The sequence below is a fragment of the Giraffa tippelskirchi genome, chromosome 6, assembly GCF_054371585.1.
Source record: "Giraffa tippelskirchi isolate mGirTip1 chromosome 6, T2T-mGirTip1v1.2.pri, whole genome shotgun sequence".
NCBI classification, from domain to species: Eukaryota; Metazoa; Chordata; class Mammalia; order Artiodactyla; family Giraffidae; genus Giraffa; species Giraffa tippelskirchi.
Window position 1 is genome coordinate 156567443 of NC_137280.1, and position 27122 is coordinate 156594564.

General features: G+C 34.1%; 1 long non-coding RNA gene across 1 annotated transcript in view; it reads left to right on the top strand.

Annotated features, from left to right (window-relative positions):
• The window catches only part of LOC145511165 (uncharacterized), a 430605-nt gene that overhangs the window by 63817 nt on the left and 339666 nt on the right, over positions 1 to 27122 (top strand). The window lies entirely within an intron of this gene.

Consider the following 27122-nt stretch of genomic DNA (forward strand, 5'->3'; position numbering starts at 1 on the left):
CCACCTTGGATGTTTAATCTAATGAGCATATATGAAATTGTGCACTCAGAATTTAGAGAATACATGTTATTTCAAGTAAAAAATGGAGCAGTTTTAACCCATTATCAGGAACCATACTAAGCACATTTCAATGAAAATAAACTATCAATGCCATGCAGACCACCTACACTAATAGGTCAGAAATGAACATGGCCAGCAAAAGGCTATACCTCTTTTTTTCTTGGGATGGATCCTTTAATAAATGGTACTGATAAAAATGGATGCCATCTGGGTAAAAGAAAATAGATTCCCTACCTCATTATAAATATAATGTCCAGATGGATGAAAATGAAAACGTAAGCAGCAAAAATTAAACAACTTATGAAAACATAGAATACAATGTATTTCTGATCCTTTATAAGGAAGAGTTTCATAAGGATTAAATGCATATGTAAGAAAATATATTTATTTCTAAGTGTTAAAATTATAAATTTATAATAATAGAATGTTTTATAATAGATTTCTATATCATTTATTTAAATTAATGTATTAAAATTAAACAAAACACTCACAGTTCAGAGCGTAAAGACAAAGAACTCAATTGAAACTAGATGAAAAATACACACACAGTTCACAGAAACTGAGCCGTATCCTCCCACTTTATACATGGTTTAGCTTTCTGCAGTTTCAGTTACCTGAGATCACCTGCAGTCTGAAAATGTTAAATGGAAAACTCTAGATATAAACATTTTGTAAGTTTTAAACCGCTTGCCTTTCTGAGTGGCAGAATGAAATCTCATGCCCTCTTGCACCATCCCACCTGGGGTGTGAATCATCCCTTTGTCCAAGGGTATCCACGCTGTATGCATTACTGCCCTTTCTAACAATATAGGAAAAATATAGTATATAGAGAGTTCAGTCTGAAGTTTCAAGCATCCAGTGGAGGTCTTGTTACGTATTTTCCACACCATGAATAAGGGGGAGGTGCTGTATGTACATTTTGTTTATCATGACAATTTTAATTCTAGTTAGAGCAACTCTCTCATACAGATGTACTGGAGGCAGATGGAGATCTTTTGTTGCTGTATTATTTGTAAGGACAAAAACTTGGAAAATAATTAAATGTCTTTCAATTTCAATATAGTAATAAATTATGGGATGTTCATATAGTGGTACTCTATGAAATAGTTAACAAGAATGAACTACAGCTGTAAGTATCAAAATGGCTTATCTTGAAAATATCATGCTTGTGAAAGTAGAGAATTGTAAAAGAATATTTACAGGATGATAGCACTTATGGAAATTTTACAAACACACAATGGTACTGTATATTTTAGGGTACATAAACAGGTAATGAAATATATATTCATGCACAGAGAGAATAAACAGCTTCAGGATAAATGGATCAAGAAGAGAAGAATAGAGTGCTTTAACTTGTTCTGTAACATTTTTGTTTTTATTTTAAAATATTACAAGGAAAATATTATACAAAATATTTACATCTAAATTCTGGATACATGAGATGTATTACATATTTTAAAGTAATAAACATTTAAAAACTTTAAAAATAATTTCATAATTTATCAGTTTAGAACTTAATGAGTTAAACAGCATTAATTTATACTGTTTTTTTGTACTGGTAATAGATCACAAAGATACTATGATTGAAATATTAGGCAAGCACTTTCAGGTTTCCTATATTATTAAATTTTTTGTATTTCTGTGGTGGGGGGAAAACTAAATAATTTCTGTCTCTTATGCTTAATACATACTGTACTGGATTTCTATATTAGCTATCCCTGCCAGAGAGCCTCATAAGACCAGAAATATTTTTACATTAGTAGCATTATTAGTTCAGTACAGTAGTACTCTGACATATATATATATGTTTTTTTTTTACTTTTTTGTATATTTTTATTTTCCTGAGAAAGTTTTGTATGATATCTAATTTAATTTCATTCTGTGAGATACAACAACTAATAGTATGCAATTACATGAAGAGATGAGGCATATTTTACTTAGTTTTTTCTTTGAAAATATAAAAGGACTATTTGTAAGAAAAAAATGAAATCATACACTTATAATACTTTTATAGAATTTAAATGGAGTTAAAATTAAGCAAATATAGTTAATTTATGTGAGAACACCGTTTCAAACTTCAAAGAAATAATTCAAAACTGCTTATGTTTCAGATTCAATTCTATGAACTTTATAAATATTAACTCATATAACCTCATATGGTTCTGTGAGGTAGGTATTGAGACTGTCCTCCTTTTTACATGTGTCAACACTAAGGCACAGAAAAGTAACGAAATTACTTAATATCATAGAGCTCAACAGTGATGGATTTAAGTAATGAACCTGACCCCAGACACACTACTTCTCACCACTTTCTATGTCCTATTGCTCAGGCAGTATTATTTTTAATATATTTTTGCCTTGATGCCAGTCTGCAATTGAATATATGATTTGAGGTCACCCTATTGGACTGCTTGTAGATACCTGCACTTATTTAGGGACACATGAGCTAGTGTAAGCAGTGCAATTATCAATGATAATACATTCAAACAAGGAATTCAGTGACCTGCTGCATAGGTCCCCAGTCACAGGTCTATTTTCCTTTTTGCTGAAAGAAGAGGTAAACTAATAACAACGTGGAGTCAGCAATGGGATTGATCTCTTTACAACTAAAATAACTCACAAACCTTAATTAAAGCAAGAAATGTGGTCAAATAAGAAATAACCTAGAGTATGGGATCTTGTAAATAGTGTAAAGCTTTCATTTCCTAAAGCTTCTAGATCAACACCTCAGGCAGTGTAAGTAGCCAGTTTAATTTTTACTGAATAAACTAAATGGATGTTACTGTTGTTGTTTAGTTGCTAAGTCATGTCCAACTCTTTGCATTCCAGATCATCAGTTTCTCTGAATTTAGAATTGTTTTAAGATGACATTACTGCCAAGGAAAAACTTGAAAAACTTGAGCCATGGATTGTTAAAGAGAATTGCCAGATTTATCAGAATGGCAGATAAATGTTTGGGGAAATAGCATTCAATGCAGACTTATAAAGATAGCAATAAAACATTAGTAGAAACTGAGGTTACAAAAAGTGCGTAGCAGAAAAGAAGTCTAAGAGATTATCCTTTGGTTCATCCTCACTGTCTTTGTTAATTTTTTTTTCCATCAAAGATTCATTTTGCTTTCTCCTAAATCTTCCTTTCAGCTTGCTGTACTTAAACTGTATTGCAATTCAGTTCTAATAAGAGTCTGTGTAGGTTGTTATATACTATTTTAAAGAAAAAGATTTTTAAAAAGCAGAAAATTGTCTTGCTGTTTCATATTACATTTAATCTGACTTCAAATCAATATTAATTTTCAAATTTCTTAAATCACCTCCATTCAACTAAATTGTAAAACTCTACCTTTCATAGGCATGTCTGTTTTCTAAATAAATTAAAATATTTATATATATATATATATATATTAATGCTAGCACAAATTAAAGCTTTTATCCTTCTTTCTTAAAAACTACTTGATTGGTCTAATTCTCCCTTACTTTCACAGGCAAGTGTCATTCACACTTCTATACAGTAGCCTAGCAACAGCAAATTTCAAGGCCTTTATATAATAGCATTCTCTGAAATAATTTCAAAATGATGCCACTCTCTGAAAGCCAAAAGAATACTGCTAGCAGAACTTTCCTCCTTGTTAAAGATTTAGTTAGGTGGACTTCCTAATTACTCAAAAACAGATTTGAAATCCAAAAATATCAAATACCTATTTATAAAACTACTTTGAACAGCAACAACATAAATCAAATAATGAGGAAGTTTGCAACCTAGGGGGCATTAATACCACTTTCTGGTTTCTAACTCTTTCAAGGATAAGTAATGCAATCAATGCACTTAGATAATCAGATTAAATCAGTTGTAATTATTGAGTAATGTGCACAAAAATATAGCCAAACTAGTCAAGTAAGATTGATTTCCAAAAGCCACAAAAGAGATCTGAATTTAAGTTAAATCACCCATAAGAATTAACTTACATTATTATAATACAAAATGATTATAGGGTAGAGTGAAAAGTGACAATCACCACATATTTGGCAATTTTTTCATTAATTGTCTAGAGAATAGAATTGTCAGAGATAAAATCTGGGCCTCCTAGTAAAATTTGAAATTCAGATTAGCAACAAATAATTTTAGTGTAAGTATGTCACAAGCAATATTTAGGACAGACTTATGCCCTAAAAAATTTTTTTGTTGATTACCTGAAATTCATATTTAACTGAGTTAGCCTATAGTTTTATTTGCTAAATATAGAAACTCTTATTACACAGTGATTTGGAAAAAAAAACTATAAAATAAGTTAATTGGTCACCTTGCAGACATTAGAGACCAAATAAATGTTTAACAACCTGAGAGTACTGCTAAAGAATTTAACCTTTTTTAAAAACTGAAGCATCACAGTATTCACTAGGTACTTTGACTAGAAAATAATATACTAAACAAATCTGATTTATGAGATGTTTCAGAATTATAATCTTTGAAATGTCCAGTTTGCACATATTTTCTGTTTATTCAATAAGTAATAGTCTTATGGGAATATTTAATATATACTTCTTTTCTTAAAATCATTTTATACTTGAATAAAACAAAAATACAATGAAAGAAAATGTCATGATGTATTATCCAATAACATAGTGGATAATAGCAATGCTTTCAGATTGAGGGATAGAATAAGGCTATGTCAACAGCACTAACTGACCTAATTGAAATGAAATGATGTAGTTGAATATTTAAGAAAGCATAGTAGTGGATGCAGGTTCACTCAGGGATTGAAATGAGGAAATCCTTGTTACTTTTATTTCACTAGTTACAGTAAGTTTTCAGCTTATAAAAAGTGGAGCACAGATCCTGGAAATTGAAATCCTGTACTAAAGCACAGCCAAGTGCAGGACAATCAATGGCAAAATCAAATTGAAGTTGATGCCTGTTAATCAATGTGACTTAACTCTGATTTGGGAGTAAGTTCTTTTGACGGTGAGAATATAAACTCTATTTACTCCCCTACATTTCTGCTAAAAGTGACAGTCATTTCTTATCAGTGATGATACGGAGCCTTTCCAAACATAGAATGTTCAAGAATGATGACTGCCGGTGGATGGGAGAGGGATGGGAGCTGGTTGTAAGCCAATTCTGCTGCTACAAACATGCTGTTTACAAACACTAAGCAAGATAACAGTTGATGTCATATATTCTCGGTATCTAATGGTAGGGGAACAGCTTACGTGGAGACTTACATAAGTTGTTTAACCTGTCAGCTTCTTTCTCTTAAATGAGATAAACCCTAAGTCTTTCTTGCTGTTACCAACTCTGGCTGTACCAATGACCAAGACCCTTATCAATGAGGTGTGATTGCCTTACATAAATTGCCTAGACACAGAAGTATTCATAAGCATAGAAATACTAAAATCTATTCCCTAGGCTAACATGTTAAGGGAAGGTATTCTGAATATTTCTGGAGTCCCCACTGTATCTTTTATATGAACCAAATTTCAGTCATTTATGCAAGTGTATTGGACCTACCTATGTGTATTAAAAGAGGTTGGACACTTTAAAAAACATTAATAATATTTGACTTAGGAACCTGTGTTTCTTTCAGTAGAGCTATGTTACAAATTATATATATAAGCATGCATTTTTATCAGTTGGATTCTTGTGAGCCAAAGCCAGGACTAAAACCATTATGCAAGGATTCCATATTATGATTTTTCTTAAACCCTCAACTTAGTGCTCTGTATTGGAATGGAGATAATGCGCATGTAAATAAAGCTCTGGTTAGAGTATTTTTCATTAAAGCAAATAGACATGGAGCATAGTAGCTATGTGAATTTGAGCAAGGTATCTTGTTCTCTTGTGCCTCTTTTTAAACATAGTATATAATATTTTACCAATCTCATAGGACTGTTGTGAATGTAACTAAGAACAGCACAATACAGTCTTGTGGTAAATGCTCAGTAAACGTAAGTTATTGTTACCAACATGAAAGCTACAACTATTATCAAAATAATTATTTTTAATATTTCCAATAGAGAAAGCAAAGGCATTTGATAAAATTTAACATCTTTTTTGTTAAGACCTATCAAAAACTGGGTATGGAGGGAAGGAACATATCTTAACATTAATAAAGGCCATATATGACAAACCAACAGCTGAAAGCTTTTCCTCTAAGATCAGGAACAAGATAAGGATGTGCACTCTTGCCACTTTTATTAAACTAGTATTAGAATTCCTAGCTACACCATTTAGAAAGGAAAATGAAATAAAAGTCATCCATATTAGAAAGGAAGAAGTATAACTGTCACTATTTGCAGATGATATGATACTATATATAGAAAACTCTAAAAACACCAAAAAACTGTTAGAACTAATAAATGAATTCAGTAAAGTTATAGGATACAAAATCAATAGATATAAATACATGATATTTCTATATACTGATAATGAACTATCAGAAAAGGAAATTAAAAAAACAATTTCATTTATAATTACATCCAAAAAATAAAATATCTAGGAATAAATTTAACCAAGGAAGTGAAAGGCATGTATGCTGAAAAGTATAAGAATCATATCAAAGAAATTGAAGAATGCACAAATATAAGAATAAAATATTCTGTATTCATGGATTGGAAAAAAGTGACATAGTATATCAGCTGAACAGAACATATATTTATAGAACATTGTATCCTCCAAAATCAGAATACATTCGTTTCAAATGCACATGAAACATTCTCCAGGTCTATCACATTCTAGGCTACAAAACCAGACTCCAAAAATTAAGTTTGAAATCATATAAAGTATCCTCACTACCTCAACACTAGGAAATTAAAAATCAAGTAAGGAAAATAACTAGGAAAAAGCACAAACATTTAAAACTAAACAACATACAACTAAACAGTATTGCTAAAATGTTACTACCAGCTAAAGCTATCTATAGATTCAGTGTAATCCCTATCAATATACAAGTGACATATTTCACAGAACTAAAATAAATAATTCTTAAATAGTATTGAAATTCAAAAGACCCCAAATAGCCAAATCAATCTTGAGAAAGAAAAATAAAGCTGGAGGTATTATGGCCCCTAATTAAAAACTACACTGCAAAGCTCTAGTAATGAAAACAGTATAGCACTGGCTCAAAACCAGAGACACATATCAACAGAACAGCTTGGACAAAAACCTACACATATATGAAAAATTAATTTATAACAAAGGAGCAAAGAACATACAATGGAAAAGGAATAGTCTCATCAATAAATGGTGTAGGTAAAGTTATACAACCACATACAAAATTATGAAACTAGACCACCTGTCTTACACCATAGACAGAAATAAACTGAAAATGAATTATAAACTTGAATATAATACCTTAAACCATAAAATTCCTAGAAGAATATGTAGGTAATAACATCATTCACATCTTTTTGTGAATCTGATTCCAAAGCAAGGAAGATAAAAGCAAAAGTAAACAAATGGGATTACATCAAGCTATTATAATAAGTTGCCACACGGTAAAAGACACCATTATCAAAATGAAAAGGCAGCCTACTGAATGGGAGAAATTATTTGCAAATCATATATTCAATAAGGGATGAGTGTCAAAAATATAAGAACTCACACAATTCAACAACAAAAACACAAACAACCCAATTAAAAATTAGGTAAAGATCTGAACAGATATTTTTCAAAAGAAAACAAACATATGATCAATAGACACATGAAAAGATGTTCAATGTCACTCATTATTAGGGTAATATAAATCAAAACCATAATGAGATATCACCTCACACCAGTTCGAATTGACTATTATCAAAAAGAGAAGAAATAACAAGTGTTGAAAAGGATATGAAGCAAAGAAAACCCTCATACACTGCTGGTGAAACTATAAATTAGTGCAGTCACTATGGAAAACAGTATAGAGATTCTTCAAATTAAGAATAGAATTATCATATGATGCAGCTATTCCACTTTTGGAGCTTATCCGAAAAACACAAAAGAATACATAATTCCAAAAGATACATGCACCTCGATGTTCATTGCAGAAGTTTTTACGGTAGCCAAGACATGGAAACAACCTAACTGTTCATTGATGGATGAATGGATAAAAAAATATGTTTTGTGTACACACACACACACAAAGATACACACACTGGAGTATTACTCAACCACGCACACAAAAAAAGAATGAAGTCCTGTCATTTGCAGCAACATGGATGGACTATGAAGATATTCTGCTAAGTGAAATAAGTCAGATGTAGAAATACAAATACCATGTGATTTCACTAATATGTGGAATCTAAAAAAAAAGAAGCAAACAAAATTAAAACAACAAACTCATACAGAGAACAGATTACCAGTTACCAGAAAAGAAAGGGCTTTGGTGGTGAGTGAAATTGGTGAGGAGGGACAATTGTTTGGTGAGGTTTGGTAACTAGACTTGTGATGGTTAACACTATGTGTGTGCTAAATCACTTGTCATGTCTGACTCTTTGCGATGCTATGTACGTTAGCCCACCAGGCTCCTCTGTCCATGGGATTCTCCAGGCAAGAATACTGGAGTCAGTTTCCATCTCCTCTTCCAGGAGATCTTCCTGACCCAGGGACTGAACCCACATCTCTTAAATCTACTGCATTGGCAGGCAGATTCTTTACCATTAGTAACAGTTTTTAGTGGATGCAATATTGAATTATACTACCATAGTACCCCTGAAACTTATGTACTTAAAAAATTAAATAGGTAAATATATTATTACAAATCTGGGAAGATCAGAGCTAATTAGAAGTCGATTCTGGTTTTTTGCTTGTCCAGTGAATCCTCTACACAGATATCAATAAATTCAGGTTTAAATAACCTGGTGAAGAGAAAAGGAGAGCTTTTCACTTTATCTATATTCATGGACTATTTATAAAATATAGCAGAATGTAAGAGAGATAATATGAGGACAGTTTTAAAGAAAAAGATGAACACGGAAAGCAAATTTATTTGCCTGTACCATTGCCAATCACCAGTCAAATCCACAACTGAGATGCATCCTTGCCTTGAGAACCCCATGAATAGTATGATATGGCAAAAAGATATGACACTGAAAGATGGATTCCCCAGGTCAGTAGGTGCCCGATATGCTACTAGAGAAGAGTGGAGAAATAACTCCAGAAAGTTTGAAGAGACAGAGCCATTGTGAAAACAACGCCCAGATGTGGATGTGACAGTGATGGAAGTAAAGTCCAATGCTGTAAAGTACAATATTGCATAGGAACCTGAAATGTTAGGTCTGTGAATCAAGGTAAATTGGAAGCTGTCAAACAGGAGACAGCAAGAATGAACATTGACAATTTAGACATCACAAACTGGAATCAAGATTTCCAGGAAAAATATAAATAACCTCAGATATACAGATGACACCACCCTTATGGCAGAAAGCAAAGAGGAACTAAAGAGCCTCTTGATAAAAGTGAAAGAGGAGAGTGAAAAAGCTGGCTTAAAACTCAGCATTCAAAAAACAAAGGTCATGGCATCCAGTCTCATCACTTCATGGCAAATAGATGGGGAAACAATGGAAACAGGGAGAGACTTTATTTTCTTGGGCTCCAAAGTCACTGTAGATGGTGACTGCAGACAGTCTTTTAATTATGTTAAAAGACTTGCTCCTTGGAAGAGAAGTTATGACAAACTTAGATGGCATATTAGAAAGCAGAGATATTACTTTGCCAATGAGGTCCATATAGTCTAAGCTATGGTTTCACCAGTACTCGTGTATGGATGTGAGAGTTGGATCATGAAGAAGTCTGAGCTGAGCGCCAAAGAATTGATGGTTTTGAACTGTTGCATTGGAGAAGATTCTTGAAAGTCCTTTGGACTGCAAGGAGATCCAACCAGTCAATCCTAAAGAAAACCATGCCTGAATATTCACTGGAAGAACTAATGCTGAAGCTGAAGCCCCAATACTTTGGCTACCTGATGTGAAATGCTGACTCATTAGAAAAGACCCTGATTCTGGGAAATACTGAAGGCAGGAGGAGAAGGGGACAACAGAGGATGAGATGGTTGGATGGCATCACCAACTCAATGGACATGAGTTTGAGCAAATTCTGGGTGATGGTGAAAGACAGGGAAGGCTGACATGCTGCAGTCGCAAAGGGTCAGACATAACTGAGCTACTGAACAACAACATTTTCTCTCCACAAGAAAATTAAGTTATATGTTGTTAAAAAAAAAAAAAAAAATGATAGGAACTTCCCTGATAGTCCAGTGGTTAAAAACCTCTGCATTTCCAATGCAGGGAGGCAGAGGTGAGGGTTCTATCCCTGGTCAACGAACTAAGATCCTACATGCTGCGTGGGTCAGCCAAAATAATAATAATAAAGTAATCCCACGTTTCTAAAAAGAAAAAAAAAATAGCTAAAACTTCTCCAAATGATTGTGATTATCATACAACATGCTTCTAAAATGAAGAATACACATGTAAAGTAATTTAGAAACTATTTTGAATAAAATTTAAAACTCATCAGCTATGTAGCTAAAAATAGGACTTGCATATAAAATTAAGGACTTATGTTAGGGAAAAAAACGATAGTTCTAAAATGAATTTTTAAATTTAACAGATTTGCTTTTCCACTTATTTAATCTGATTAGAATAAAATTCAATATTTTCTTTTTTTTATCTCTGAAATGCAGAGACTTCTTTGCATATTAACAGTTAATATCAATGTTGATTGTCAATCATATATTTTGGATTATCTTATTGCTATGAAATATATATATATATATTAACTTTTCTCACCACCATCCCATAGTGTACATGATTGTTCAAAGAACTCTATTTTCTGTGTCAAATTTCCCTCCATCATTTCCTCACTTTATTTAACTTCTTTTTAGCAGATTTTTAATGATACTAAAGAGTACCTTTAGTAATAAGGTGGGAAACCATTTCCTTCTCCTTGGAGAAGATGATGAGTGGAAAAAAAAACAATGTCCATAAAGCTAATACTATCAGCTGCCTCCTCAGAACTCTTCAATCCTGTCAAGAGTACAATAGACTTGAACATTTTCTTCCGAAAGAAAACTGGTTAGAATGCTGTGGATAGCTATCCCATCTCTTCTTTTTTTGAACACTTAATCTTAAACATTACATCAGCTCTAATGAACTACCTATTCAGCAATTTCTCATTGATGGGTTTAAATTCACTTAGTCGAATAATCTGTTTTTGTATTTTTATGACCTATGTTTTGTTAGTGGTAGGAAATGAAGGAATCCTTACATTCACAAAAGACATTGTTAAATGCCAGGAAAATAACAGATTATGTGATACTTTCCTCTATGCATACTTAGTTGTGAAGGAAGAAATAAAGAAAAAACTTTTTACAACTAATATTATTAGTACCCTCTGACCTAGCCATGTGAAATTCCTTGTAGGTAAAACACTTGTTCTCTTTTTACTCCTATTTTTTGATACCTCCATCTTTCTACTTTACAGATTAATAATTTTCCTTTTCATGTAATTTTTTAAAGACTTTACTGGCTACTCTGTTTTAAAAAGAAAAAAAGAAGCTATTAGTGTCTTGTCTAATGATTTAATGCAAGTAATTGGACATTAAAAATATCTCAGTAAGCATCTTAGCTGAGGATTTTCAATACTGTAGTGAGACAGAAGAACAGAAAAATTGGGCAAAAACAAAATCTTGTTTTATGTACCCTTCATAAATCATCTTCCATCAAGCTTGTCCTACTTACTAAAAATAACATTGTTTCTTATAGATCCTGACATTTCATATATTATATGAAATGGGATACTCAAGTATTTCAGCTTTGCTGCTCTCTCATCTAGTAGACATTTTCTTTTTTGTCAAATAAAATACTTTATCACTTAGGTATCCATTGATAGATAAATAGACAAATGCCATTCCTTGTGTTCCATTTAAAAAAAGCAGATACAATTAAATTTTTGTTATATGATATAAAATTAATTCACAGCTGAGGATGAGTTTTAAATTACTTGTACTGAAATTGAGATCATTCATCATTACAAATAATTGCATCTGGCAGGAATTCATAGAAACAACTTCACACCATGACTCTTGATAAGTTCACTATTCCTAACTGTGACATATCTTTTCATCTTAACTGGAAACCTCAGGAGGTAGACTGTGTTCCTAATTGAAAACATAATTGAAAACAAAATATCACACAATGTCATTTGGAAAGTCAAAGTTATGATTTACACATGCAATGAAGTAAAATTAACCATGTACCGAAAAATAAAGATGTCAAATTCAAGAGTGTTTTAATAATCCATGAGCAATGGATGTAAGGGGAAAAAAGATAGTTGAAATAAATTTATTTTCTTAATACATTGTTTTGTTTATTCATAAAAGACCTTTGTATCTGAAAGTGAGTCAATATTTTCTCTGGATATTGAAAACCATTATTTATATCTACATTTATATAATGTAGTCATTCAAGACACTGACTCTGAACAGAATAGACAAACTGCTGTAGTTTGAATACTGTCTCTACTTACTAAATATGTGACCTTGGACAAGTATCTGAACATCTTCAGGTCTCAGCTTCCATATCAACAGAAGGAGAATATCAGTATTAACCATGGGATAAGGTGGCACAGTGTTAAAGAATCTGCCTCCCAGTGTAGGAGATGCAAGAAATGCAGGTTTGATCCCTGCATAGGGGAGATCCTCAGGAGTAGGAAATGGAAATTCACTCTGGTATTCTTCCCTGGGAAATTCCATGGACAGAGGAGCCTGGTGGACTACAGTCCATAGGGTCACAAAGAGTCAGACACAATTGAGCGACTGAGCACACACACACAAGAATGCTACAAAGACTAAATTAGATCATGTGTGCAAAGTGCAGAACATGGTGGTACAACTAAATGAACACACTTAATCATGAGGTGCTCTTGCCAGCCTGGTAGTGAGTGATCCACTGAAAAATCATCATCTTATCACCCCCTTGCTCAGATCACTTTAGGTACCAACTGCTATAATTCAGATTTTCCAATTGTGGAAACTGAAGTAAAGTAAATAGAGCAAATGTCTGTTAGGGATCAGCATCAGTGAAATGAAAGCAAAAAGCAGAATTAGGTAGAGGGGACAGAGTAATAAAACCCTTGGTAAATCTACTAGAGAGCTCCAGAGCCTATCAGAGCTATCCTGTGTCAGGTAGAAATGACCTGTCCGTAACACCCTACCTAGCCCCCAATCCATCATCTTCAAATGCATGCCTGTCCTATGGAAAGGATGACCTCAGGCAAGTGAGCTCCCTCCTGGCCTACCCTGAAGGGGCTGGCTGCTGCAGCAAATATTTCCTTGAAGCGGAGGCCTATGTAGCACATCTCTATGCATGCTGCATTCACATCCACTGTCTTAAAATATATAGATATGTATGTGAAAGTCGCTCAGTTGTGTCCTACTCTTTGCGACCTCATGGACTATACAGTCCTCGGGATTCTTCAGACCAGAATCCTGGAGTGGGTAGCTTTTCCCTTCTCCAAGGGATCTTCCCAACCCAGGGATCAAACCCAGGTCCCCTGCATTGCAGGTGGATTCTTTACCAGCTGAGCCAGGAGGGAAGCCCATAGGTACGTATATTTATATTTAATAATTTTAAAAGTACTCGAAATCCCCAAAGTAAATTTAACAGCCTCCTGCTGTACCTTTCCCAACAATAATAAATTGAATAAGAAAAATAATTTGATGACATGAATAAATGAATACTCGCTAGCATCTAAACTTTTAAATAAGAATTTTATTTTACCTCAATATTTCACCTATTTCTACACATTTAATATTCTCTCCCTGTTTTTAATACCTCATTTATTTTTCTTCAGACCTCTTTCTATTCTTTATTTTATTCACTCCATTCTACTTTCTTAAGTTTCTCTCATCTACTGAGATCTCATTAGCATTATAAATATTCCTTGGCAAGAGCTGACTTATTTTACATTTCTATACTCTACTATTTTCTTTCCTGAAATACTCAAAGAGCAAACGTACTTGCACGTGAATATTCTATCAAAAGAGAAACAAAGAAGGAAGATGGTATCTTTCATTTCCAATGGCCTTTTGCCCCGTTATCCTGGCTCTGGGGCTACCTAATGCTCCATGTTTTCTTCCCCACAGATCAGTAGCTACTTTTGTACAGAACTATTCATCTAGGAACCAGATGAACATGTCTCTTCTCTGGAGACATTTCTTGCTTACGTTCTATTAACTCAGAGACTTTCATGCTGTCCTTTCTAGATCCTTCTGGTTTCAAAGCCTTTAAACATCTTATCTTCACTACCTAGAAATACTGCCTACCCTCTTTAGGGAATAAAATGTCTATTTCTCTCAGTTCTTTATCAAAAAATCCAGCCATGACCATCCATAGTCTATGTTCTCAGAGCTCCTTTTTCTTTTCCTTTGTAACATTGATCACAAGTACAGTAAGCACATGTTAGTGTAATTAGTTATTAATAATGATCTTACAGTATGAAGAGTTGCATATCAATAATAAGATGTTTGTTGCTATAATTTCAATTCTTAGCACTGAGAATATACCCCAATTCTGGAATACACTCAGTGATTAACAAATATGTGGTTGATTAATTAATAAATAAGTAAAAAATAAGGAGCCTTATAAATAATAAAAAAGTAAACATAAGATGCTCAAAATTATCTTGGTCTTTTTCCATATCTATATAAAAATCCTATGAAGTAAAAGACTTCAAAAAACAAAAACCTCATAAATGGCAAATAAAGAAATTTCTGTTTTAAAATTGGCCCTTATTTAGCTTTCTCTGGTACTCTCAGGAAATCTATTAGTGATTTCTTTCACTGTGAAACTCGGGGTTATTGTCAAATCATTCTTAAGCTTCCAGTATGAAAGGAGTATGAAGTCAGTAGGCATACAGATTTTAATAAAAAAAAAAGCACTTCTATTTCTATGCTTAAAGAAAAGTTGGTTTATATCCCATTATGCAATTTACTATATGCCCATCAACAATATGGATTAATGTATTTCCAAAGTATTTCTTTAGTCTATAAACATATTTTTTGTAAGTACTTTTTAAAATGCTTGACTTATTTTTTGTTATTTCAAAACCCCAAAAGAACAATATGATATATCATATATCTATGTTCAAAGGAATGAAGTTTGATAGATTCCGAGTATAATTATCACTAGCTATGTTATTTGAAGCATTCTCAAAATTTACTTGCTCGCTGAACCCTTCTAATGTGGAAAGTCTAAACTTGTTTATTCTTTCAACAAATAGTACTTTAACACATACTGTACTACACTTACATTTTATTATTAATTATAACACTTAATTATTAATTTTTGTCATAAAAATAAATGTAATAGGAAAGAGTTATATTTCTGTGAAATACTAATTTTAAACCAATAGATGAACTCTCAGGGTTATTCATTTCCTTTCCTACCTCTGTCAGATGTTCTGGTACTTTAATCTGTGATGAACATGGGGAGGTATAACTGTGTGTATTCAAATAGCACATCTTTTTTGGCTTTGCTCATGTCTGGTGAACTGGAAATTAAACTTCAACTATAGGAAGGTTATGGCCAACCTAGATGGTATATTGAAAAGCAGAGACATTACTTTGCCAACAAAAGTCTGTCTAGTCAAGTCTATGGTTTTTCCAGTGGTCATGTATGGATGTGAGAGTTGGATGGTGAAGAAAGCTGAGCGCCGCAGAATCGATGCTTTTGAACTGTGGTGTTGGAGAAGACTCTTGAGAGTCCCTTGGACTGCAAGGAGATCCAATCAATCCATCCTAAAGGAGATCAGTCGTGGGTGTTCATTGGAAGGACTGATGTTGAAGCTGAAACTCCAATACTTTGGCCACCTCATGCGAAGAGTTGACTCATTGGAAAAGACCCTGATGCTGGGAGGGATTGGGGGCAGGAGGAGAAGGGGACGACAGAGGATGAGATGGTTGGATGGCATCACCGACTCAATGGACATGGGTTTGGGTGGAATCCGGGAGTTGGTGGTGGACAGAGAGACCTGGCATGCTGCAATTCATGGGGTCACAAAGAGTCGGACATGACTGAGCGACTGAACTGAACTGAACTGATAGTTGTACTTTGCTTTTCTTTTGAGATACAATAATCCCATTTTAGTAAAAAGCTGATTGAAAAAAGTTCACTGGAAACATTTGTTAAGTGTTTGCTAGAGTAAGTTAAGGGTTTACTATTGACAAATTTTTGGTCAAAGGAGTTCTGAACCTGATGTCCTCTGCTTTTAATCTAAGCACCCTTGAGAGGTCACTTTCCTGTCTATTTAGATGAACTAAACATGTTCAACATTTTTGGGCTCCAAAATCACTGCAGATGGTGACTGCAGCCATTAAGTTAAAAGGCTCTTGCTCCTTGGAAGAAAAGCTATGACCAACCTAAACTGCATATTAAAAAACAGAGACATTACTTTGCCAACAAAGGCCCATCTAGTCAAGGCTATGGTTTTTCCAGTAGCCATGTATAGATGTGAGAGTTGGACTATAAAGAAAGCTGAGTGCCAAAGAATTGATGCTCTTGAATGTTGAATACTTAAAAAATGATGCTCTTGAACTCTCAAGATTCTTGAGAGTCCCTTGGACTGCAAGAAGATCCAACCAGTTAATCCTAAAGGAAATTAGTCCTGAATGTTCATTGGAAGGAATGATGCTAAAGCTGAAGCCCCAATACTTTGGCCATCTGACGTGAAGAGCTGACACATTAGAAAAGACCCTGATTCTGGGAAATACTGAAGGCAGGAGGAGAAGGGGACAACAGAGGATAAGATGGTTGGATGGCATCACCGACTCAATGGACATGAGTTTGAGCAAATTCTGGGTGATGGTGAAGGACAGGGACGGCTGACATGCTGCAGTCGCAAAGGGTCAGACATAACTGAGCTACTGAACAACAACGTTTGTTGGTGATGATGGACAGGGAAGCCTGGTGTGCTGCAGTCCATGGGGTCACAAAGAGTCAGGCATGACTGAGCGACTGAACTGAATTGAAACATGTTGAACATGGTTCACTTGGACAGAAATTACAAGTAACAGAATATTTCAATTTTACAGATGAGGCTACTGTGTCAGAGAAATAAAGATGCAGAGTCAGATTATTATCTAAAAGTCTAAGCATAAATCCAGTGGGAAATACTCCATCTGGGAAAGACAAGAGAGGGTTCCAAGATAGTCACCAGTATAAAAAAAAAAAAAACACAAAGACATAAAACTTGAGTACAATACATATTTAGATAGGTGGAGAAGTAAAAGCAGGTTATCAAGAGGGAGTTTTTAAATAACTATATTTATTGATTTCTGCAGTGTGGATTCTCACCTGGAGATATTTCTCAGATCTTTCCCTTTTAGGTTTGACTTCTGTGAGATATTAGAAAAATTTGAACTAACTGATTAATTAAATCTCTTAATGTGCCTTGCTTGATGCCATCTTCCCAGATCAGCACTGTAAAGAGAAAGAAACTAAAAGCACTATTACCCCTGTATTTCTTATATCCTGGGTAAATTCTTACTCTTTGACTATTATAGTCATATTGGCTTCTAAGAAAAAAGAAATAACATTTTTATGCAGAGCTTCCCCTCCTGTTATAGCTGAGGTAAGGATGAATATTTAAACAGAACTTTAATTTTATTTTAGCCTCCACAAGGCAGAGAGAGCAGCATAGATAGACAGTTCTCTCAGGATCAGGCCCCTATGTTTTCCCATCTTCTGGCTTGCCTTGTTGTAGAAATGTATACATTTCCATCTTCATCTTTACTACCTGAACATCCACATTTTAAAATAAATTCTCAAAAGTCTGTTCCTGAAAAATCATAATCTCAAGAGTAGTTATACTTCCCTCTCAACAGCCAAAAGCTGAAATTTTATTTTCAGTTTTGTGCCTAGAAAAGTCTTCCCTAAACAATTGATAACAGAAATAGCCATCTCCTTTAGATATTTCTTTAACTTATTTCTAATTTCCATAAGAAAAGCTATATAAGAATTCATATATGGTTAACAAAGTGAAATAGCAGTTCAGTGAAATGTTATTAGATAGCCATTAAATTATTTGACATATATTGTACAGAAAAGTAGATTAAAGGAATTGTTTTAACTTTTTAAATTTCTTTTTAATTTTTCTATTCACTTAAAAAATTTAATTTTTATTGGTGTATGGTTGATTTACAATGTTGTATTAGTTTCTGTTATATAGCAAAGTGAATCAGTTATGCATATATTAATACATATATCTACTCTTTTTTAGATTCTATTCCCATATAGGTCATTGTGCATGTATGGTCAGTTGTGTCTGACTGTGTGATCCTATAGACTGTAGCTTCTGACTCCTCTGTCCTTAGGTCATTTCAGATGGGTAATAACTGATTGCGTAGGGTTGTTGAGTAGAGTTCGCTGTGTTATACAATAGGTCCTTATTAGTTATCTACTTTATGTATAGTAGTATGTATATGTGTTTTAATCTTTTAATAGAAAGTTAGTAAACAGTATATATCCCTGTGGTTATTTATGTTTAAATCTCTGTCTGCCCCTGAATTTCACTGTACCTAATTAAAGATCATGTCTTTGCTACAAAATCATAGCTAGAATTAGTACATTTCAACTCTTAAGAGAGGAGAAATGCCATGAAATGTAATCTGTTGATTCATAAAAATATTTATTAGAGCTTACTACATGGCAGGTGCTCTTTTAGTTTATGCACATCCAAAACATACAAGCAAACAAAAAAACAGGTCTTTTTAGAAGTAACAGCTATGTTAATGGGAGAAAGGAAACTAAGGTCATTAATAGTGTGATAATGTCAAGTAAAAGAAACTTCTATTTGAAATATTATTTTTGTACTTAGAAAAAATTTAAAACAAATTAAAATATTGAAATGTTGACAACCAGAGTTGAGTTTTTTAATATCTGTATTGTTTAAAATTTTATAAATGTTTCAAATACGTTGATAATAACACGTGAATATACAACATCACAACTCATAAAATCTGGCATATTTATTCAGTATAATTTTATTAATTGCACAAGTAGCAGGGCAACAGAATTAATAGATGATGTGACCAGAGTACTGAGTAATTAGAATGAGAATGTTAAAATTAGATCATTAACCGCCTGTCTTTTTGCCTAATGACTAGGTATCCAACGAAACTAGAAACAAAGGAAGGAATAATAAATTAAGTAAAGAATTGTGTTTAATTGCACATAGTGAGTTTGTATATTAGAAAGCTAAAAAAAGGGGGGGGGGACTTGGGAAAGATTATAATTTATATGGAATGCAGAGTTTATTTAGTTGGATTTACTGTTAACTGAAAAAAATAAAACGAGCTACTGTACAAAGCCTCTCTTACTTGAAACATTGCTGTTCATTGTTAACATTCTCAAAAGTATAGAGTCATATACTGTCATAGAAATCTTACTGAATATCACAAGTTTTCACTGGTAATTGCAGATGTGATGCTTATTTCTAGTTTTCCCCTCTAGATCCAATTTCTGTTCTTTGCCCTCCTATGTGCCCTGGGGAGATATGATCTTCATGAACTGCATCAGGGAGCCCCTTTACCTCTAGCTTGCTCTTGCATTTTTAACAAAAGGCATACACTTACAGTAACAAGGGAAAAGGGCAAATGAAGAGGTAGGGTATTTTTGCCAGTCTCTATCCCTCCGGAGCGGACAGAGGTAGGTGTGTTCATCCAGTGGGCCCTCCCACACTTACACCCGTTTTGGGGAAGCAGTTAACTACTCTGTGGGCTGGCTACTTCACACTTAGGAACTAGGAGTTTCTAGCCCTGGGTGCTTCCCACTTCATTTGATGTTTTATATCCTCGGTCACATCTTTGGATTTCCCTGGTAGCTCAACTGGTAAAGAACCTGCTGCAATTGAGGAGAACTTGGTTTGATTCCTGGATTGGGAAGATATGCTGGAAAAGGGATAGGCTAGCCACCCCAGTATTCTTGGGCTTCTCTGATGGCACAGCTGGTAAACAATCCACGTGCAGTGTGGGAGACCTGGATTTGATCCCTGGGTTGAGAAGATCACCTAGAGAAGGGAGCAGCTATATACTTCAGTATTCTTGCCTGGAGAGTTCCATGGAATGTATAATCCATGTTGTCACAAAGAGTTGGACATGACTAAGCAACTTTCACATTCACTGCATATTTTTGTTAGCTTTATATTTATACACATATATTTTTAAAAAACTTGCAAATTGTCAACAGAAAATTATAAACAGAAACTAGGTCTCATATGTTATATTTTGAATAACTGAAATATAAATTAATATAAATGTCTCAAGGGATATTGTATCTCTTTACTTTAATGGGGATATTGTTTTAAAACTTACATATATTGATTCAAAAATGGTATGTTATAAACTATGATGTATAATTAGAAGTATTTATAACTCCTACACAAAAGATCTTCACTACCCAGATAATCACGATGATGTGATCACTCACCTAGAGCCAGACATCCTGGAATGTGAAGTCAAGTGGGCCTTAGGAAGCATCACTACGAACAAAGCTAGTGGAGGTGATGGAATCCAGTTGAGCTACTTAGAATCCTGAAAGATGATGCTTGAAAGTGCTGCACTCAATATGCCAGAAAATTTGGAAACCTCAGCAGTGGCCACAGGACTAGAAAATGTCAGTATTCATTCCAATCCCAAAGAAAGGCAATGCCAAAGAATGCTCAAACTACCGCACAATTGCATTCATCTCACACGCTATTAAAGTATGCACAAAATTCTCCAAGCCAACCTTCAGCAATACGTGAACCATGAACTTCCAGATGTTCAAGTGTCTTTTAGAAAAGTCAGAGGAACCAGAGATCAAATTGCCAACATCCACTGGATCATCGAAAAAGCAAGAGAGTTTCAGAAAAACATCTATTTCTGCCTTATTGACTATACCAAAGCCTGTGACTGTGTGGATCACAACAAACTGTGGAAATTTTTCAAGAGATGAGAATACCAGACCACCTGACCTGTCTCTTGAGAAACCTGTATGCAGGTCAGGAAGCATCAGTTAGAACTGGACATGGAACAACAGACTGGTTCCAAATAGGTAAAGGAGCATGTCAAGGCTGTATATTGTCATCCTGCTTATTTAACTTATATGCAAAGTACATCATGAGATATGCTGGGCTGGATGAAGCACAAGCTGGAATCAAGATTGCTGGGAGAAATATCAATTACCTCAGGTATGCAGATGACACCACCCTTATGCGAGAAAGTGAAAAGGAACTAAAGAGCCTCTTGATGAAAGTGAAAGAGGAGAGTGAAAAAGTTGGCTTAAAGCTCAACGTTCAGAAAGCTAAGATCATGGCATCTGGCCCATCAATTCATGGCAAATACATGGGGAAACAGTGGAAACAGTGATAGACTTTGTTTTTCTGGGCTCCAAAATCACTGCAGATGGTGACTGCAGCCACGAAATTAAAAGACACTTGCTCCTTGGAAGGAAAGTTATGACCAACCTAGACAGCACATTAAAAAGCAGAGACATTACTTTGCCAACAAAGGTCCATCTAGTCAAGGCTATGGTTTTTCCCGTAGTCATGTATGGATGTGAGAGTTGGACTATAAAGAAGACTGAGCACCGAAGAATTGATGCTTTTGACCTGTGATGTTGGAGAAGACTCTTGAGAGTCCCTTGGACTGCAAGGAGATCTCACCAGTCCATCCTAAAGGACAGTCCTGAATATTCATTAGGAGGACTGATGCTGAAGCTGAAACTCCAATACTTTGGCCACCTGAGGAGAAGAACTGACTCATTTGAAAAGACCCTGATGCTGGGAAAGATTGAATGTAGGAGGAGAAGGGGACGACAGAGGATGAGATGGTTGAACGGCATCACCGATTCAATGGACATGAGTTTGAGTAACTCCGGGAGTTGGTGATGGACCGGGAGGCCTGGCGATCTGTGGTCCATGGGATCGTGAAGAGTTGGACATGACTGAATGACTGAACTGAACTGAACTGAAGGGGTTCTTTGCTTTGACTTTGGCAAGTAACTTTAAATGAGCAACTCAAGTTAATTTAATACAGCTAGGTTTGTGTTTGTGTGTGTGTGTGATCAGTCATGTCTGAATCTGTGACCCCATGGACTGTAGCCCACCAGGCTTCTCTGTCCATTTGATTCTCTAGGCAAGAATACTAGAGTGGTTGCCATTTCCTACTCCAGGGGATTTCCTGACCCAGGAATCGAACCCGCTTCTGTTCTGTCTCCTGCATTGATAGGCAGGCTCTTTGCCACTCTGTCCCCTGGGAAACTCAAGGAATTTTTTTTTTTTTTTTTGATTCATGAGAAATTATTCTTCTAAGAAGTTTAAAATTATTTTCTAAGACAATTAACAATATTTATCTTAGATATTTAAGGTATTGATAAACCAGGTTCTCATTTTTTTCCGTAAGTTAAAGATTTTTAATAAAGTTGGTTTTAGACTTAAACACATAACAGGCAAAATTGCAGCATCTTTTATTGAAATGTGACATTGCAGCACAGTTCTTCGAGGCACTGGAAATATTCTGACAGAAGAAGTAGGAGTACTGAGAAATACATATATTGGACCCAAGTTTTCCCAGATCCATTATTTATTAGTAAATGTTTCAAGTGAATTTTTCTTATAGTTTATATTTCCAAAACTAAGCAGTGCACATTTGTCAGAAAAACATATTAAATCCTTTTCTCAATGATTGAGAAACTTAATTCATTTATCCACTCATTCAGCACACAATTATTGAGTATTTTAATATTAGGCCTTATGTTAGGAACTGGATATAGAATACTGTTTGTAAATCTCAATATATATTATCTACTCTCAAGAATTATACAGACTAAGAAATGTAGACAATGTAAAAAACACAAATTGCAAAATTCAAGCTATTATACTATAAGGACATAAAGTAGGTGCTATTATAGTCGATGAAATAATCAGCAAATTTTGCTATTGATAAGGGTATTCTCACTTGGGAGATGACATTTAAACTGAAACCTGAAGTATGAGAAATGCTGCCTGGGAGGATCTGGGGAAAGAGCATTCTTGGCAGGTAGAACAGCCAGTGCAGAGATTATGGTATATTTTAATAATATAAACAGTCATGTGTAACAAATGCAGAGGAGACTGCCATGAAATGAGGTTTGGATTGATATAGTAAAACCACACCTTACTGAGGTTTGTAAGTCACTTAGTGTATCTTGGTTTCCTAGCATTGCTGTTACAAATTACCACAAATTTGGTGGCTAAAAAATTTATAAATTTGTTCTTTGACAGTTCTAACAGATAAAAGTCTGAAATCAAGGTGTCTGCAGAACCACACTCCCTCTAAGGATGCTAAGGAAGCGTTCATCCCTCCTACCTACTGGTGATTGCTGGAGTTCCTTTGCATTCCTTGACTTGTGATTGTCTTCCAGTCAGCTTGCATCATCAGCTCACCTTCTCCTATGACTCCTTGTGCCCTAAAACTTTTCTTATGGTGTCAGTCATTGCATTAAAATCCACTCTAAATCCAGAAGGGTCTTATTTGAAAATTTTAGCTTAATTACATCGGAAAATACCTATTTTCAAAAGATCATATTTAGAGATAGAGGGAGTTAGGGCTTGGGCATATCTTTTGGGGGGCACACCTCAACCTACTACACTAAGAGTTCAGAGTTATTCTGAATAATATGAGTAGCAATTGAAAATTTATAAGCAGGAAACTATCAATATAGATTTAATAAAAATAGCTCTTTTAGCTGCTATGTAGGAAGAAGTGGTACTAGAAAAAGCAAGAGAATAATCTATTTAGGGAACTGCTTTCACAGTTTAGATGAGCAACTACAATGGCCAATGGCTCAAACTAGAGTATTACCAGTGGAGTTAAAGAAAAAATATATCGATTCAAGATACATTCTGAAGGTAAAATAATTAGCATGTAGCAGTGGATACTATAGTCCATGTGTCAAGGTAAGGAAGAAGAGAGAATGATTATCACATTTCTGATTTGAACATTTCAGTGAGTAACACTACTGAAATGGAGATAGCAGGTTTATCTAGTCTATAAAAATGTCTATTTCCAAGACATTTTACTTGAGAGCTAATAATAGAATATGAAATTAATGTAATTTTGTTTACCGGAATTAGTTAACTAAATATTGGACCAAATTAGATCCAACTTTCTAGATGAGTAATATGTAATTTTTTAAAAGAAAATATACAACTCTATTGGATATTTGCATTAAAGCAGAGTGACATTCCTAATTGACAAATAGGGATTGGACAAAATAGGAATCATCTTTAATTCAATTATTTAGATCTTTAATTCATAAAGAAACGTGTGCTATTTCTTAGAGAATAGCTGGATGGTCAAATTCTATTGATGTTTAATGTTTTGAGGAAGCTAATGTCCTGTATAAAAGGCAACCACTGTGGGCTTTATGTAGCTTTCATGCATATAATAAATACAAACTCACATGCAAGTTGCAGTCAAAGAAAGCATTAAATGTATGAAAATTTCTACTGTCAACACTGTTGTGTCAACTACCCCAGTAAATAAACCAGTGAAAACCCATCATCACCTAGAATTCTTGCTGCCCTCCAAGGGACTTATTCAAAACAACCTTTTCCAGCTTTCTCCTTTTCTCTATTAAATAAAGTTCCTCTTTGATGGACATGCCTATGGCTTTTTCTATAGCCTGCTTGTCCCAAATTGAAATAGTTTCCCAAATGAACCCATTTTTCTGGTGAAAAACAAACAAACAAAAAAACCTCAGTGTCACCATGAAAACTAAAGATATACTTTCAGTAATTTTTCACTATTCATAATATGTTAAATATTTGCATTTATGGGTAATAGTTCTTAATTATCTTTAACAAAAGCATAAGTTTAGAAAGCCCTATAGCAAATCCATTAACAAGGTTTATTTTAGGTAAATCTCTTATGAAAAGCCCCAGTCCATCTTAAAGGGAGGCTTGGAGACTAACAGATTAGAAATAAAATATGAACAGAATACAGCTATCAAAGTACAAATAATACTATCACCTCCTTAGCTATAAAATTAAGATATTCTTGATTCTTATCTTGGGTCATGTTCCCTTGAAGCAGAGTTTGGTATGAAAATTCAGATGTGAAAATTTATATTTTACTTCCCAATACTCACTTTCATTAAAACTGTGTCTCTGGCTTCCAAACATTCTGGATATTTTAATCATAATGGACTACTAAACTCTTTCAGAGTTGCCTCTCTTTTGTAGGAGTACACTTTACCTTCTTTAGAACCTTCTTTATTTTATAAAGTAGCTTTTTCATGTACCATTGTTCAACATTTAGCTTGTCACAAGGAATTCACTGATAATTTTTTTAAAAGTTAGGACATCTGTGGTAGTCCAGTGGTTAAGAATTAGCCTGCCAGTTGAGAGGACATGGGTTGGATCCCTGCTGTTAGATTCCAAGTGTCTGCAGGGTGGCTAAGCCGGTGCCTGACAACTGAGCCAATGCTCTAGAACCCTTGAGCTACAACTTCTAAAACCTGTGGGCCTAAAGCCTGTGCTCTACAACAAGAGAAGCCACATCAATGAGAAGCCCACATACCACAAGTAGAGAGCAGCCTCTGATCACTAAACTAGAGAACGCTCACATAGCAACCAAGACATAGGTCAGCCAAAAATAAAGATACTTTTTTTAAATTCAAAAAATTAATATATACTATTGAATATTTATACTATTTTTATTCAAATTTTAGCTTTTCTTAGCATATTTTTCCTATTGAGTATTATTTCAACAATTATCAACAAGACCGTCAGAAAACAAAATGTCGGTAGTGATAAAGGAATGTGAAATATGTTAGCAAGAAAAAAATTGGATAATACTAATGAAATAAATGCATAGTTGAAATAACCTCTTTTGTATAACATTTATGTACTAGACTGTATTATACTATAAAAATTGTATAACATTATGAGGAACAGTTTTGGTTTTTAAAACTGAGACATACAGTGGCAAACATATATAATACTACCATTACTAATTTAAGTTCAGAATCTGAGGCAATGTCATGTGTTGTTCACTTGCCATAAAGCACTAGTATCTCCTCTTGTCTGCCCTTACTGCCTTCTGTGATCCATGACTTAGCACTTCTTTCTGAATATCTAATAATGTATATACTGCAGACACTCAATTTACTTTTTGGAATCCAACTTGACTGGAGTCAGGAGATGGTTCTGGGAACTTAATGATGAAGCATGTCTTAGAGTTGGTGGCTGCATCATTCTATCTTCACAGGTACTTTTCTAAACTTTGTAAATGAAACTAGGAATTTAAGGTATAAACAAGGAACCTCCCTTGCCAGGTAGCCCACTGGAAGCTTATGAAACCAGATTTTCAATTAATTGTAAATGGACCGGATGGACTACGGCAAGAGGGAAGATAAAGCTAACAAAAACTAAATAATAGTTTAATTATTAAGATTACTAAATAATCTTAATAGTTTAAGATTGAAAAAAGTTTATTATTTAAATAAAAGTTTATTATTTAAACTTAAAATAATAAATAATAAACTTTAAAGTTTATTATTTAAAAGTTTAAACTTTAAAGTTTATTATTAAAAAGTTTATTTAAAGTTTATTATTTAAATAAACATTAAAATCTGTTATGGTTTCTCTGAAAACATGAAAAAACAAAAATAATGATGTGCCAAATAGGAATATGTTATTAAAAATCGACACAGCAGACCTAGGATAAATGGTCAAAACTTTCTTGAACTTCAGAACACATTTCTATGAAAGCATGTTTCTGTGCTTTTAGAAATCCACTGGATTTATTCCACTGGTTAAGATAAAGAATATGTCAATCATTTTGCTCTTTGAACATGCCTCTCCTCTTAGTTCTTCCATACAGTTCAGTTTGTGCTATTCTCTGAAAGATGTATGCATCATTTGTCTCCTCAGTCTTCCTTGAGCACATATAGACATCTCATTTTCATCTTTACAAAGTGGTAAAACTGATTGGATATGCTGTTTTTCCCAAACCTAAGTAGTTGTTGTACAAAATATACTAAATATAGTCTTCATTAGTGATGTAGGT